The sequence below is a fragment of the Rhinatrema bivittatum genome, chromosome 4 (assembly GCF_901001135.1).
Source record: "Rhinatrema bivittatum chromosome 4, aRhiBiv1.1, whole genome shotgun sequence".
In the NCBI taxonomy this organism is placed as follows: domain Eukaryota; kingdom Metazoa; phylum Chordata; class Amphibia; order Gymnophiona; family Rhinatrematidae; genus Rhinatrema; species Rhinatrema bivittatum.
The window spans coordinates 392,431,001-392,446,857 of record NC_042618.1 but is presented as its reverse complement, the minus strand read 5'-3'; the positions used below and the strand labels follow the sequence as shown (position 1 = coordinate 392,446,857).

The 15,857-nt window shown below is 43.5% G+C and overlaps 1 protein-coding gene across 2 annotated transcripts in view; it reads left to right on the top strand.

The window, feature by feature from the left end:
* CADPS (calcium dependent secretion activator) overlaps positions 1–15,857 on the top strand; it is a 1,086,201-nt gene that overhangs the window by 178,471 nt on the left and 891,873 nt on the right. The window lies entirely within an intron of this gene.

Sequence of the window (15,857 nt, the reverse complement as noted above, 5' to 3'; positions counted from 1 at the left end):
TATACCAGGCTTGACCTCAGCCTAGACTTTAGATACACCTGACTGCTGCTTGCCTCTAATCTCTGTCTGGGCTTCTGATATGCCTGATCTCTGCCTGGATCCCAGATACACCTGACTGCCACCTGCCTTTGACCCTAGCTGACATTGGACCTTCTCCTTTGTCATTAGCAGAAATCCACCTAAGTCCTGCCAGCCCCGGTATTTTATTATTATTATTATTTTTTTTTTATATACTGACATTCAATCTGAGATATCACATCTGTTTACATTCAGGTACTGTAGGTATTTCCCTATCCCCAGAGAGCTTACATTCTAAGGCCTGGATTTATCAAAATGCAATAAGTATCGCATGCAATAGCAAAAGGGGTGTGATTTATGCTCATTTACAGTTTATCGCAATTTGCACTATTTACCTATGTGAAGATCTGAGGACCGACGGAGAGAGGAAACTCACTCCAAGATGAGATTTGTGCAATGTTCTCTCAATCTAGCTTGATGGACTCTCTACCTGGGTAACATCAAGCTAGGTGGAGAGAACCTTGCCCAAATCTCATTTTGGAGTGAGTTTCCTCTCTCTGTCGGTCCTCAGATCTTCACAAGAGACCACTGTTCTGTTCGTACGTCTCACATTGAATGTCAAAGTTGCCCCTAACCCCCTACACCAATACCTAACCCTCACCTCGAGTTACTAGGTGGGCCTACCATAGGGATACAAATACCTATCTAGGGAGAGGACACTATGGCTAGTCTCTCTCTCTCTGTCTTTTCAGGAGACATTGCACAATGTGATAAAACATTAAAAATTGGTGTTAAGTCTGTGCAATAGCATTTTGCACACTGGCATTCCCTGCCCCTAACTCCTCCTCTTTTCCAAATTTGCATCACACCATACGATATGGTGCTATCACATGCGGTAAGGGCCTATCCCATGCATTAATGGGGCTTTTCACATGCGATAAGCCCTTAACGCATACAAAAATGCCTTAGTGCATTTTGATAAATGACCCCCCTAAGTTTGTACCTGAGGCAATGGAGGGTAAAGTGACTTGCCCAAGGTCACAAGGAGTGACACCTGGTCTCTTGGTTTGTAGCCCTCTGCTCTAACCACTAGGCTATTCCTCCTCTGATACTCAAAGGCTCAACCCGAGAGGAACTTGGGCTGGTTTAAGTGAAGGTCTGACTCCTGACTGGTCTGGCTTTTCCTGCTGATGGTGAGAACCTGCAGGGCTCCCCCCTGCAGGTGAAGTCAATCTGGCCTCAGCCCAAGGGTCCTTAGATACAACACATGGATGCGTGCCTGTTATTAATTTCCCCCACTTGCACAGCTCAAACCTGACTACACGGCTGTGTGATCCTACTTGCAAAATTAGGTGTATACATATACATGGCTAGGCTATTTTATAAGATACATACGTATGTTCATGTATGTTATAAAATTTGTTTCTCTGGTTGCGCTCTGATGCACACCTATACATGTGCTCCTGTGCACTCATTTTAAAGTTACAGTCCCTGTGTGTACACACATAAGTGCTAACCCTATCCAGACTCCACCTCCAGGAATGCAACTGCATTCTGTGCATAAAATTATGTGTGCACTGGCATTTCGTGTGTACTTTTACAGAAAGAAGGGTAAATAATTTTCAAAGACCTCATTTCTGTTTGTGAAGCACTATTTTATGTATGGAAATTGCTTTGAAAATTGCCCTACTTGGGATTAGCTATCTGCAGAATCTAGGGAGCTTGGTGGCCAGATCCCATAGGGGAAAAAATTCCCCCTCTCTCAGCAGTTAAATTTAGCTGATTGAAAAATGGCCAGTCCTGGAAGAATTCCCATGGACGGCCGGCGCCATCTTTAAAAATGGCGCGGGCCATCCAGTGCACCTACCATGTGACAGGGGCCGACCAATGGCACCGATAGCCCCTAATACGTTGTCACAACCTGGGAATGCTGGTTAAAGTGACCAGGTCCCGCTCGCTCATGTGATGCTTTACAAGATTTAAAATAGAGAAAAGTTCTCTCTTTGGAGCACAAGTTGCAACACAAGCACATTATGCAGAAAATGGCACTACCATTGAAGAAGCCTTTATTAGATTTTTGTAGTCTGCTTTTTGGCACATCAAAGCAGATTACATTCAGGTACTGTAGATATTTCCTATCCCAGTAGGACTTTTAATCTAATTTTGTACCTGAGGTAACAGAAGCTATATCTATGATCACAAGGAGTAACAGGGGGATTTGAATCCTCGTTTCCCTGATTTATAGCCCACTGCTCTAGCCAAAGCTAGGAGAATTGAAAGTTGCTGGCAGGAACCTTTTAACCAGATATGGTGTCGACATGCCTCTGAAAGGGGCGAATGCTCTCAGTACTAAAAACGTCAGGTTGCTTAATGCGAATATTAGACATTACAGACTATCATGAGCTTTTAATTTCCTCCTTCTGTCAAACTGCTTGCAGGAACCAAAAGGAGGCCATATCCGGAACTGCTCATTTATTTTAACACAAGCCGTTAAGCGCTACATTAAATTTTTTTTCAGTCCATTTTCGAACACAGCACCCTTCTACACTTTTTCTCCCTCACTCCTCCTTCCCCTCGTTCACTCACCCCTTCCCTCCACTCAGTTTAACTCACCCTCTGTCTCCCACTGCCTCCTTCCCCTCACTCTCACCTCCCTCCCCTTCCCTCAGTCACTCCCACCTCCCTCCCCTTCCCTCAGTCACTCCCCACCCTCTCTCAATCCCATCCCCTCTCCCTCAGCCCTCCTCCACTCCCTTTTTCTCTGCTCCACAACTTCTTACCCTTCCACTTACTCACATCCCTCTGTCTCTCACCTCCCCCTCATTCTCCCTCATTCTCCGTCTCCCCTCACTCTTCCCCACCTCTCCCACCCCCTACCTCCCTCCCCTCCCTCCCTCCCTCCCACACATTCACCCACTCCTCCCTCCCTCCCACACACTCTCTCCTCCCTCTCTCCCTCCCTCCCTCTCAATCAGTCCCTCCCTCTCACTCTCTCCTCCCTCCCTCAGTCCCTTCCTCTCACTCTCTCCTCCCTCCCTCTCACTCAGTCCCTCCCTCTCACTCTCTCCTCCCTCCCTCTCACCTCTCTCCTCCCTCACTACTGGCTGCCGCTGCTGCCATTCGCCGCCGCCGCTCCTTGTCGCCACCGCCGCCGCTGTCGCTCGACGCCGCCGTTGCTCCTCGTCGATGCCGCTGCCACTCGACGCCGCCATATTGATATATTCAGCTGACGCTCGCTGAGACCGACGTGCTTGCCCGCACATGTGCAGTAGAGCTGCTCTCTACTGCGCATTTGCGGCACGTCGGTCAAGCTTCATTTATTAGGTTGATTTGTATTTCAAAAATAAAGTATTTTCATTTTTAATGTAAACATTTAACATTAGTGCTTTTTCCCTTTTTTGTATTGTTTTGCTATATTATATATATATATATATATATATATATATATATATATATCTATGAAGATGTTGTCATATGATGAGAGATAGTTGCTTGGAAACATACGAATCTTGACACTAATACTACATTAAACTGCAAAGTTTATTAGTTGAATAGGTGCCGCTCTATTCATCCTTTGTATTTAATAGTCTTAATTTGAAGGACAGTCACACAATCTTTTTAATTGAGTGGTCTTTTCACAGAGGTCACATTTGTAAATATACCAGCAGTTTGTGATGCATGCACATCTCTGAATGTCTTTAAATTTCCCAATTTGCTTGTATAAGACAAATTGCAATATATGATGAGATAGGGAAGGATCATATGGTTCTCCCTGTTCCTTTCCTCTCTCCTTCCCACTCTTCTGCTGCACACTGGTACATACATGTATCACCGCCTGCAAAAAATATTGCAGATACACAAACGATGAATGGTTACAAATTCTGACACATTTTACTTGCCTCGTTAAAATCATCTTTATGAATCATTTTGTTTTGTACTGCTGGGTGATAGCAGATTTATTGTTTTCAGCTGCAGCCTAGTGTATCCGACAAATGAGTCTACGAAACCTAAACTGAATATGAAGGTGAATTTAATATTTGTTAGCAATTGACTTTCCTTCTCACTATGTTTCTTATTAACTTTCCTAGCTTTGGAAAAAAAATCAATATGTCATGCTTGCTGCCTGCAAAGTCCAAAAAGACAAACAAAATTCTTAGTTGTTACTAGACAACTGTCTGTTGGAAGCTACTGCACAAATTCCATCCCAAAAGACACACATTACCACTTTTAGAAAACATTAAGCCCGGACTTGAATACAAGAGTTATAATGCAATCAGGAAATAATGATTTACTTAATTTATGGTGGTTAGACATGGGATGAAAGTGGTACAAGGGATGAACTATATTAGGGATCTTTTATCCTCACCTACTCAAGATGGTAGAGGACCAAGGAAGAAGATGACAAAAACCATTCTGGATCAGGAGTGACATTTTAAAAGTGGTCACATGCTATGTTTCGCAGCTGGGATATATCCTTAGCAGGGCAGTCGTTGTCTGCTGACATCTACTATGTTATTAAGGCAATTTTCAAAGTCACGTTCATGGTTAAAAAAAAAAGCATTTCACCCATGGAAATGGAGATTTTGAAAATTGTCTATAGTCAATACAGGTAATATTGCCCACATTGTTCTACATCATGGGTAATTTTGCATTCATTGTTTGGAGACATTTCTGGGAGTGGGGAGAGGGCAGGCTATGCAACAATGTGCCTAGATTTTTATAATCAATATGGTGCATGTGGTTTCTGATGGAAAAATTACCTGCAGAAAAAGGGGGCATAAATCTCTACAGATAACTTTTGTGGGGGCAAAATTCCAAGCAAAACTACCTGCATAATTTAGCTTTGATTTCAGGTGCGAACCTCATGGATAAAAAGCACTCATGGAGTATGCATCAATGTGGGCTGTTTGATTATTGCCCTTATAGTTACTGGGGCAGATTTTAAAAGCCCTACATGCGCCGAGCCTATTTTGCATAGGCCCGGTGATGCGCGCAAGCCCCAGGTCGCGCGTATGTCCCGGGGCTTGAAAAAAGGGGCGGGGCATGAGCGGTCCGGGGTGGGGCGGGGGCATGGCCAGAGGCCTCCGTAGGATCTCTTGGCCAGGGGATCGCGCGCTGGCACTTGGCCAGCGCGCGCAACCTACACCTGCCCAGAGGCAGGCGCAACTTGCAAAATAAAGGAATGGGGGGTTTTAGGTAGGGTTGGGGGACGGGTTATGTAGGGGAAGTGAGGGGAAGGTGGGGGGGCGGAGGGAACAGGGAAAGCCATCAAGGCTCCCCTAGGGCTCGGTGCGCGCAAGGTGCACAAGTGTGCACCCCCTTGCGCCCGCCGACTCTGGATTTTATAACATGCGTACGGCTGCGCGCGTATGTTATAAAATCGGGCGTAGATTTGTGCACGCCGGGTTGCGCGCACAAATCTATGCCCGCACGTACCTCTTAAAATCCAGCCCATTATGTTTACAGGCATGTTTAAATAATGTCAAATGTTGGTGAGCCTCACCTGTTAAGGGAGTTTGTGAATATTTCAGATAAGAATTGTGGTACTGATTGAGTGGCAGTACCTTTTGAAATGGATGGTGCAGTAGCAAGAAAGAGAAAATATGAATGAAGTGAAAAATAGATTCCTAAAAATTACACTATTCTAATTTGTGTCCTATGTATATAAATATATGGACCAAAATGTGCAGTTTATTTGGTTCTTTCTTTTTGGAGGATAATATAAAGCTTTTTTTTTTCAGAGCAGATTAAAAAATAAATGTGTTCCTGTTTGAGAACTGTATATAAAATCCGTTTCAGTTTCATAGAAACATAGAACATAACTGCAGATAAAGACCATATGGCCCATCCAGTCTGCCCACCCACATCTTCTCTTCAGATTTATAATCCCTTCATCTCCCTCGGAGATCTGTGGTTGTTCCAAGCTTTCTTGAACTTTGGCATTGCCCTCATCTCCATCACCTTCACAATGAAGCTGTTCCATGCATCCACCCTCATTCCATGATTTCTCGTTCCAGAGACTTGTTTCCATTGGAAGAGGCCCACCTCCTGTGTATTTATTCCTTGGAGGAATTTAATTGTCTCTATCATGCCTTGTTATCATGCCTTGTTATCATGCCTTGTTATCATGTTATCATGCCTTGTTATCATGCCTTGTTATCATGTTTTTACTGTTCAATGTAAAGCGCCATGCCGTGCGTTTGTTTTTGCGTTACAATGTGAACCGATATGATATCCTGGATGAATGTCGGTATATAAAAATTTTAAATAAATAAATAAATAAATATCATATCTCTCTTTTACCTCCATTCCTCCAAGATATACATGTTTAGATATTTAAGTCTGTCCCCATATACTTTATGATGAAGACCTTTGACCATTTTAATAGCTGCTGTCTGGACTGATTCTGTTTTATATCCTTTTGAAGGTGTGGTCCCTAGAATTATACTGAATAATTAGGGACCTTTGTTTTCAGTTTTTATTTTTCCTGGGATTTTCAATATTATGCCAAAAATAAAATCAGTGGAAAAAATTACTTTTCCACTGAATTTTTCTCCTGCGTGCTAAGAATCATTTTCCACTGATTTTTATTTACTGTAACATTGAAATTCCCAGGAAAAATAAAATAAAAACTGAAAGTGAAGATCCCTACGAACACGCTAAATAAGGTCTCACCAGAGACTTATACAGAGGCAGTATCATCTTTTCCCTGCTAGGTATTCCTCTCCCTATTCACCCAAGCATCCTTTCTGGCTTTTGCTGTTGCTTTTTCTACTTGTTTGGTCACCTTAAGATCATCAAATATGTTCACCCCCAACCATATTATTCAATAAGAAGTGAGAGTTGCACTTCATCCAATTAAAATGAATGACCATGGATTCACCTTCGCTTTCACCTGGTTACGTTTATTGGAAATTATCAGATGCTTCCTGTTTTTTGTTTTACATTTCAAATTATTTTCAGTAAGAAAATATGGTAATAGCATTACAGTCAGTCAATGATATCATACCACACATACTGGGATCAGTTTTCAAAGGAATTTCTGCAGGTAAATGGGTACCCCCGAAAAAAAACTCTGTGAAAATTGCCTTTCTCCTTGCAAGGGGAATGGTGACAGCATGTGGTGGGGGTGAGGTTAGGCTTGTCCAGGTAAGGCACGCTTGGGGATTTAATTTTTAAATCCTCACACCTGTTTTTCAACACTTTACCACTTGCACTTTGCATCCGCAAAAAACATGGGGGTAAAAACTCCCTGCTATACCAGTCAGACAACAGATTTTTTTTTTAATTTTATTTTCATTGAATTTTTAACACAATAACACAAGTATTACTTGTACCAGTAATTACGATAACATTTGTGATTATACACATCAATGAAATATCACAAAAGGAAAATCTATGTTCCCCAACAAAAATTGTCTCTATTAATTATTAAGAAATAAGGGAGGACAGAAATATAAGAGTGAACATAACAAGAAATAAAGTCATACATTGCAAGTCCAGAGCTTACACCTCCCTCAAAATAAGATAGCCGAGCCAACCATGGGACACTTTAGGAATGGGAGTCCAAGAATACCCGTAGCTGAGGTGGTTAAAAAAAAATAGTTGGAATTCTGGTATGTTAATAAACATTTACATGGAAATCTTAATTTGAATTTTGTGCTTTTAATTAAGACTTCACATTTCATAGAGAGGACTTTCCTCCTGCGTTCATGAGTAATCCTGGTGATGCCTGAAAAAATACAAATTTTTTGACCATAAAATGACTGATGATGATTCTGAAAGAAAAATTTCAACACTGAATTTTGTTAAAGGTAGAATCTGCCACCCCATTTAGGTTACTCCATACCTTCTGTTAAGGGTAGCAACTGCTGCTCCATTTAGGTTACTCCCAAGCCTTGGCTAGTATCTGTCACTCTGTACAAGTTGCCCTAGTTAACACAGGTTACCCCTTTTCCTTTAGACATTAGGGATCCTCAGTATTGATCCCATGCCCTTTTGAATTCCATTACTGTTCTTGTCTTCGTTTTTGCCCTCACTATGTCACAGGTACCGACGGTCGGCCCCTGTGACATAGTGAGGGCAAAGGCGATCGGCGCCATTTTGAGTACTGGCATCGGACGGCCTGCATGCAGGAGGTCGCTCCCGGACCCCCGCTGGACTTTTGGCAAGTCTTGTGGGGGTCAGGAGGCCCCCCCCCAAGCTGGTCAAAAGTTCCTGGGGGTCCAATGGGGGTCCTGGAGCGACCTCCTGCACTCTGGCCATCCGATGCCAGTACTCAAAATGGCGCTGATAGCCTTTGCCCATATTATGTCACAGGGGCTACCGGTGCCATTGGTCAGCCCCTGTCACATGGTAGGAGCACAAGATGGCGCCGATGGCCATGTGACAGGGGCTGACCAATGGCAACGGTAGCTCCTGTGTCAAAGGCTATCGGCGCCATGATGAAACCGGCACCGAGGGTGTGAGTGCAGGGGATGTCTCCCGGACCCCCCGCTGGACCACCAGGGAGTTTTGGTAAGTCTTGGGGGGGGGGGGGTGTTCAGGAGGGTGGCGGGTTTGTTTAAATTTTTATTTAGGTGGCCGTATAATTCGGCGAAGATTCGTGTATTAGTGGGGAATCACGATATGTTTCGCTTCCCCATGAATACTACGAATAGCACAATATACGTTGCGGATCGCCAATACAGCGAAAACGAATGCACACCCCTAGAAAAAGGTGTAAAGCTGTGCAATATGGCTTCACAAAACTGTGAGCTTGGCCCCAATATCCTCTCATTTGCATCGCACCAAACATTATGGTGCTTTCGCATGCATTAAAGGCATTTTTTGCATGCAAAAACACCATATAGCACTTTGATAAATGACCCCCTTAGTGTCATCCACAAAAAGACAAACTTTTCCTTCCGACCTTCCACTTTTTTCTCTTAAAGATATTGAACAGAACCAGCCCTAGAACCGATCCTTGCAGCACTGTTCTTATCACTTTTCTTTCCTCAGAGTAGTTTCCATTTATCATGTCTCACTGTCATTTCTTAGTTATTCATTTATTCTATATTTAAAACACTTGTATACTGTGTAATTTGTCCAAACACAATAAAAGTACTTCATAAAATTTCACATACATCATTTCCAGTAAACCCAAAAATAATCTAAACTATGAAATTAATATAACAAATAATAAAATACATAGGAGTTTAGACAGTGCTGGGGAGGAGCCAGCTGTCGTGGCACATGTGGGCACCAACAACATAGGAAAATGTGTGAGGAAGGTTCTAGAAGCCAAATTTAGGCTCTTAGATAGAAATCCAGAGCCTCCAGGCTAACATTCTTTGAAATGTGCCCTGTTTCATGCACAGGTCCCCAGAGGCAGGCAGAGCTCCGGAGTCTCAGTACTTGGATGAGATGATGGTGCAAGGAAGAGAGAATCAATTTTGTAAGGAACTGGGGAACCTTTTAGGGAAGGGGGGAGTCTTTTCCAAAGGGATGGCTCCATCTTAACCCGGGTGGAACCAGGCTACTAGCGCTAACCTTTAAAAAGGAAATAGAGCAGCTTTTAATCTAGAACAAAGGGGAAAGCCTACAGTCGCTCAGCAGCACATGGATCTGAGGGAGGTATCTTTGAAGGATACTATTGAAGCATTAGAGTTAGGGCATCCCAACAGAAAAGTTCCAATAATAAGAAAAATAGTCCAAGTGCCTATATATTTAAAAACGCACCTGAGCTAAAACATTCCAATTTATCCCTGTCAACTAAAAAGCAGAATGTAAATACAAACAAAAAACACACTTTGAAATGTTTGTATGTTAATGCCAGAAGTCTAAGAAGTAAGATGGGAGAATTAGAATGTATAGCAGTGAATGATGACATAGACTTAATTGACATCTCAGAGTCATAGTGGAAAAAGATAACCAATAGGATTGTGCTAACCAGAGTACAAATTATATCGCAATGACAGAGAGAAGCAACTTGGTGGTGGGGTGGCGCTTTATGTCCAGGATGGCATAGAGTCCAACAGGATAAAGATCCTGCATCAGACTAAATGCACAATCAAATCTTTATGGGTAGAAATCCCTTATGTGTTGGGGAAGAGAATAGTGATAGGAGTATACCAGCATCCACCTGGCCAAAATGGTGAGACAGACAGTGAAATGCTAAGAAAAATTAGAGAAGCTAACCAAACTGGTAGTGCAGTAATGGGAGATTTCAGTTACCCCAATATTGACTGGGTAAGTGAAACATCAGGGCATGCTGAGAGATAAAGTTCCTAGATGGAATAATAGACAGTTTTATGGATCATTTGTTAAAGGAACCAATGAGAGAGGGAGCAATTTTAGATCTAATTCTTACTGGAACACAGGATTTGGTGAGAGAGGTAAAAGTGGGGGGTCCGCTTGGCAATAGTGATCATAATATGATCAAATTTGAATTAATGACTGGAAGGGGGATAGTAAGAAAATCCACAGCTCTAGCGCTAAACTTTCAAAAGGGAAACTTTGATAAAATGAGAAATATAGTTAGAAAAAAACTGAAAGTTGCAGCTACAAAGGTAAAATAGTATGCAACAGGCATTGTTAAAAAATACCATCCTAAAAGCACAGACCAGATGTATTCCACACATTAAGAAAGGTGGAAGCAAGGCAAAACGATTACCAAAAGGTGAGGTAAAGGAGGTTATTTTAGCCAAAAGATCTTCATTCAAAAATTGGAAGAAGGAACCATCAGAAGAAAATAGGATAAAGCATAAGCATTGGCAAGTTAAATTAATACATTGATAAGACAGGCTAAGAGAGAATTTGAAAAGAAGTTGACCATAGAGGCAAAAACTCACAATAAAAACTTTTTAAAATATATCTGGAGAAAGCCTGTGAGGGAGTTGGTTAGATGATCAAGGGGTTAAAGGAGCACTTAGAGAAGATAAGGCCATTGCGGAAAGATTAAACAATTTCTTTGCTTCGGTGTTTACTGAAGAGGATGTTGGAGAGATACCTTTTCTGGAGAAGGTTTTCATGAGTGATGATTCAGATCAACTGAACATAATCATGGTGAACCTAGAAGATGTGGTAGGCCTGATTAACAAATTGAAGAGTAGTAAATCACCTGGACCAGATGGTATACACCCCAGGGTTCTGAAAGAACTAAAAAATGAAATTTCAGAGCTATTTCAATTAATTTGTGACCTATCATTAAAATCATCCAATGTACCTGAAGACTGGAAGATGGCCAATGTAATCCCTATATTTAAAAAGGGATCCAGGGGTGATCTGGGAAACTATAGACCAGTGAGCCTGACTTCAGTGCCAGGAAAAATCTTGGAAACTGTTAAAAAGAATAAAATCACAAAACATTTAGATAGACATGGTTTGATGGGACACAGCCAAAATGGATTTACCCAAGGGAAGTCTTGTCTCACAAATCTACAATTTTTTGAAGGGGTGAATAAACATGTGGACAAAGGTGAACCAGTAGATGTGGTGTATTTGGATTTTCAGAAGGCATTTGACAAAGTCATGCATGAGAGGCTTCTAGGAAAACTAAAAAGTCATGGGATAGGAGGCGATGTCCTTGCAATGGTTTGTGGGTTTGTGGATCCTTGGACCGAGGTGAGAGTTATTACCACCTGTGGGAAGGAGCGCCACAGGTCCACACCGCAGGGAGGCAAGGTCAGGCACAGCAGGGAGCTCTGTGTGAGAGGTCCCGAGGAGCGGGGTAAGAGACACAGCAAGGAGGGATCCCCACAGTAAGTAAGCAGGCAGGAGATCAGTACCTGTGCAAAGATCTCTGAAGGGGGTGGCACTAGGCAGGCCCATGGAGTGGGAAGCGCGAGAAAGGATGTGCAGGAGGTATTCTGTAGAGTCAACCCCGAGGGGTGGAGCTGCATAGCGAAGGAGGTACTGATGTGATGACATAGGCTAACCCACGGAGCGGGAAAGCCTGAGTCAGGTCTCCAGGTGATGATGTAAACTAGCCCGAGGAGCTGGGAGGTGCCGTTAGTGACCGGTGGATGAATCAAGGATATCGCCCCAAGGAGTGGGGAAGCACAATGGTCCTTGGTATCGAACGTAGGCACTACCCCGAGGAGCGGGGAAGCACTGATAGTCTCTGTATAAAATGTAGGCACTGCCCCGAGGAGCGGGGAAGCACAGAGAAAGAACTCCCAAGTGGTGAAGGCGTTTTCAGAGGTGGCCCCGAGGAGCGGGGAGCCAGCAAGATAGGACTTCTTGAAGGCACAGGGCCAGCCCGAGGAGCGGGGGAAGCCAGGAGACCAAGTCTCCGAGGAGCGCGCACACTGTCCCCCGAGGAGCGGGTACCAGGCAGGATCCAGAGTCCAAGTAAGGTCCGGTAGCTTCACCACAGGTCCAATGGAGACAGGCGCTCGTAGTGTAGCGATGGAACTCGTTGCCAAGTCGGCTAGCTGGGGGCGAAGGTGGAACTTAAGAATCCTTATCCAATGACATCATCAATCAGTGACGCCCCCGAGGTTCCCGCCGTAGAAGCTTCAAAAGAGGGCCCGGTGGCGCACATGCGCGCCTAGAAAGGCCCAGAGTCGGCATGGGTGGTGGCAGCGTCCCGACCGCCACAAGGAACCATGGGGTATGCGGCGGCAGAGAGTGGCCCCCGCCGCGAGCAGGCCCGGAGAGGGAAGCAGGACGGTGCAGGACGTGAGTAGATTGTCCCTGGGAGGCTATTCCATAATATTTAACCAATTTGTAATCCATTCCACCATGTTTGGACCCACTTCCAGGCTTTTCATTTTGTTCATGACCCTCCTATGCAGGACAGTGTCAAAAGCTTTGCTTGTCCTTCATCTAATTCTCTAGTCACCCAATCAAATAAATCAATCAGATTCATTTGACATGACCTTCCTCTTGTAAAACCATGTTGCCTCGGATACTGCAAATTTTTAGATTGTAGATAATTGACAGTACTTTGCTTCAGCAGCATCTCCATTAATTTTCGCACCTCCGAAGTAAACTAACTGGTCTGTAGTTTTCAGCTTCTTTTCTGCTCCCATTTTTGAGAAGCTGGGACCACCACTGCCGTTCTCCGGTCTTGCAACAGCTTGCTCATTTTCAGGGATCTATTGAATAAGTCTTTCAGCGGCCCCTCCAGCACCTTTCTGAACTCCTTTGGTATCCTGGGTTGTATCTTAGCAGGCTCCATAGCCTTGTCCATGCTCAGTTTTGCTAGTTCCAGCCAAACACTCTCTTCTGGACAGAGCATTTTCTAAAGTATGGAATTTCTGTCTTTTCATCATTCACTCTGCAGGGATCAGTCTCTAACATAAATGCTTTCCTCAAGAGAGAGCGCGCCGTATTTCCTGTGGAAATGCCTTTTAAAATGAATTCCCTGTGTATAATTTTCCTTCACTTGTTCTGACATGCAAAATTGTTTTCTGACATACAAAGTTTAGAAAAAACAGAACAACAACAAAAAAAAAGCATCACTTGGATTCAATAAGCCGAGATGTTTTTTGGCGCGTTCTTTTATCTTACGGCCAAACACATGGCAGAAAAGAACGTGGCAAGTGGCCCTTTAACGCAGTGGTGGCCCCAACCTCCTTGGACTGCCATCACCTTAAAGGGCTGCTGGCCTGGGAAAAAAAAAGCCGTGTGTAAATGGGGAGGGAGAGCAGGGTCAGTGCTGCTGACCCCTGTCTCAATCCAGGACCGCCAGTCAAGGTGGTCCCGACTCTCCAAAAATATTAAATACCCCCACCTCCACATGACAGAGATCCTTCCTGATGCCTACCCCCCCACCACCCAGCTCCCTGAGTTGCAGAGATCCCCCCTGAAAGTTAAAAAAAAAAAAATTAAAAAGGGTCCCAGGCCCAGTTTCCCCTTTGCCATCAACCCATATCCCCCTGAACTTTTAAAAGGATGAGCATAGGGGCCGTATGCATCCTCACACATTGTAGGTCTGAAACCTGGATCTTACCCTAGTCACATGGATGGGGCAAGGTCGGTTCGGCACCATTTTGGAAAATGGCACTGGTTAGGTACAAGGGTACACCCAGCCTCTATACTGGATCCTTTTAAATGTTTGGAGGGGATGCGAGAGGGGGTTGGTAGGGCCGGGTCTGGGACCTCTTTTTTTTTTTTAACTTTCAGGGGGATCTCTGTCACTTGGGTGGGAGGTATGGCAGCAGGGGGGTCTCTGTCACTTAGAAGGGTAGGAGGTTGGGGGTATGGCAGTGGGAGGCCAGGTCCACATTTTCTGTTTTAGCTTTGGGAAGGGAGAAGAGGGGGGCCAAGGCCATCGCGATGAGGTTTTTTTTTTTTTTTTTATTAACATTTTGGAAGGCAGCCTCAGCTTGAGATGGGATTCAGCAATGACCCCCACTTTACCTCCCCGTTTGCATGTGACATATTTTTTTTCTGCTGCTTTAAATGTGAGGTGGGAGTCTCGGTACCCGTGTTAGCTTCTTGGGCCTCCTGCCTCTCATCTAATGCATTTCAAATAGGTGTTGTTATTTTCTTGTGGATGACCACATTCTCGGTTGGTCGTGATAAAATATTTACATCAAATTGACTAGTAATTACCTTCTTTGCATGCATTTGCATTATTCATGCATGTAAATTGCATACAAAGAAGGTCATTGTAATAGGGGTTGATATCTGAGTAGGGAGATGAAAAATATTGCATGACATAGGCAATATAATGTGCAATAGAGCACTAGCATGGCTTGATGCATCACTCAGTAAGAGGCTTCTAAGAAAACTAAAAAGTCATGGGAAAGGAGACGATGTCCTTTCATGGATTACAAACTGGTTAAAAGACAGGAAACAGAGAGTAGGTTAATTTTCTCAGTGGAAAAGGGTAAACAGTGGAGTGCGTCAAGGATCTGTACTTGGACCGGTGCTTTTTAATATATATATATAAATGATCTGGAAAGGAATACGATGAGTGAGGTTATCAAATTTGCGGATGATACAAAATTATTCAGAGTAGTTAAATCACAAGTGGATTGTGATACATTACAGGAGGACCTTGCAAGACTGGAAGATTGGGCATCCAAATGGCAGATGAAATTTAATATGGACAAGTGCAAGTTGTTGCATATAGGGAAAAATAACCCTTGCTGTAGTTACACAATGTTAGATTCCATATTAGGAGCTACCACCTAGGAAAAAGATTTAGGCATCATAGTGGATAATACTTTAAAATTGTCGGCTCAGTGTGCTGCAGCAGTCAAAAAAGCAAACAGAATGTTAGGAATTATTAGGAAGGGAATGGTTAATAGAATGGAAAATGTCATAATGCCTCTGTATCGCTCTATGGTGAGACTGCACCTTGAATACTGTGTACAATTCTGGTCGCCGCATCTCAAAAAAGATATAGTTGTGATGGAGAAAGTACAGAGAAGGGCAACCAAAATGATAAAGGGGATGGAAAAGCTCCCCTATGAGGAAAGGCTGAAGAGGTTAGGGCTGTTCAGCTTGGAGAAGAGACGGCTGAGGGGGGATATGATAGAGGTCTTTAAGATCATGAGAGGTCTTGAACGAGTAGATGAGAATCAGTTATTTACACTTTCGAATAATAGAAGGACTAGGGGGCATTCCATGAAGTTAGCAAGTAGCACATTTAAGACTAATCGGAGGTAATTCTTTTTCACTCAACATACAATTAAGCTCTGGAATTTGTTGCCAGAGGATGTGGTTAGTGCAGTTAGTGTAGCTGGGTTTAAAAAATGGATTGGATATGTTCTTGGAGGAGAAGTCCATTAACTGCTATTAATCAAGTTTACTTAGGGAACAGCCACTGCTATTAATTGCATCAGTAGCATGGGATCTTCTTGGTGTTTGGGTAATTGCCAGGTTCTTGTGGCCTGGTTTGG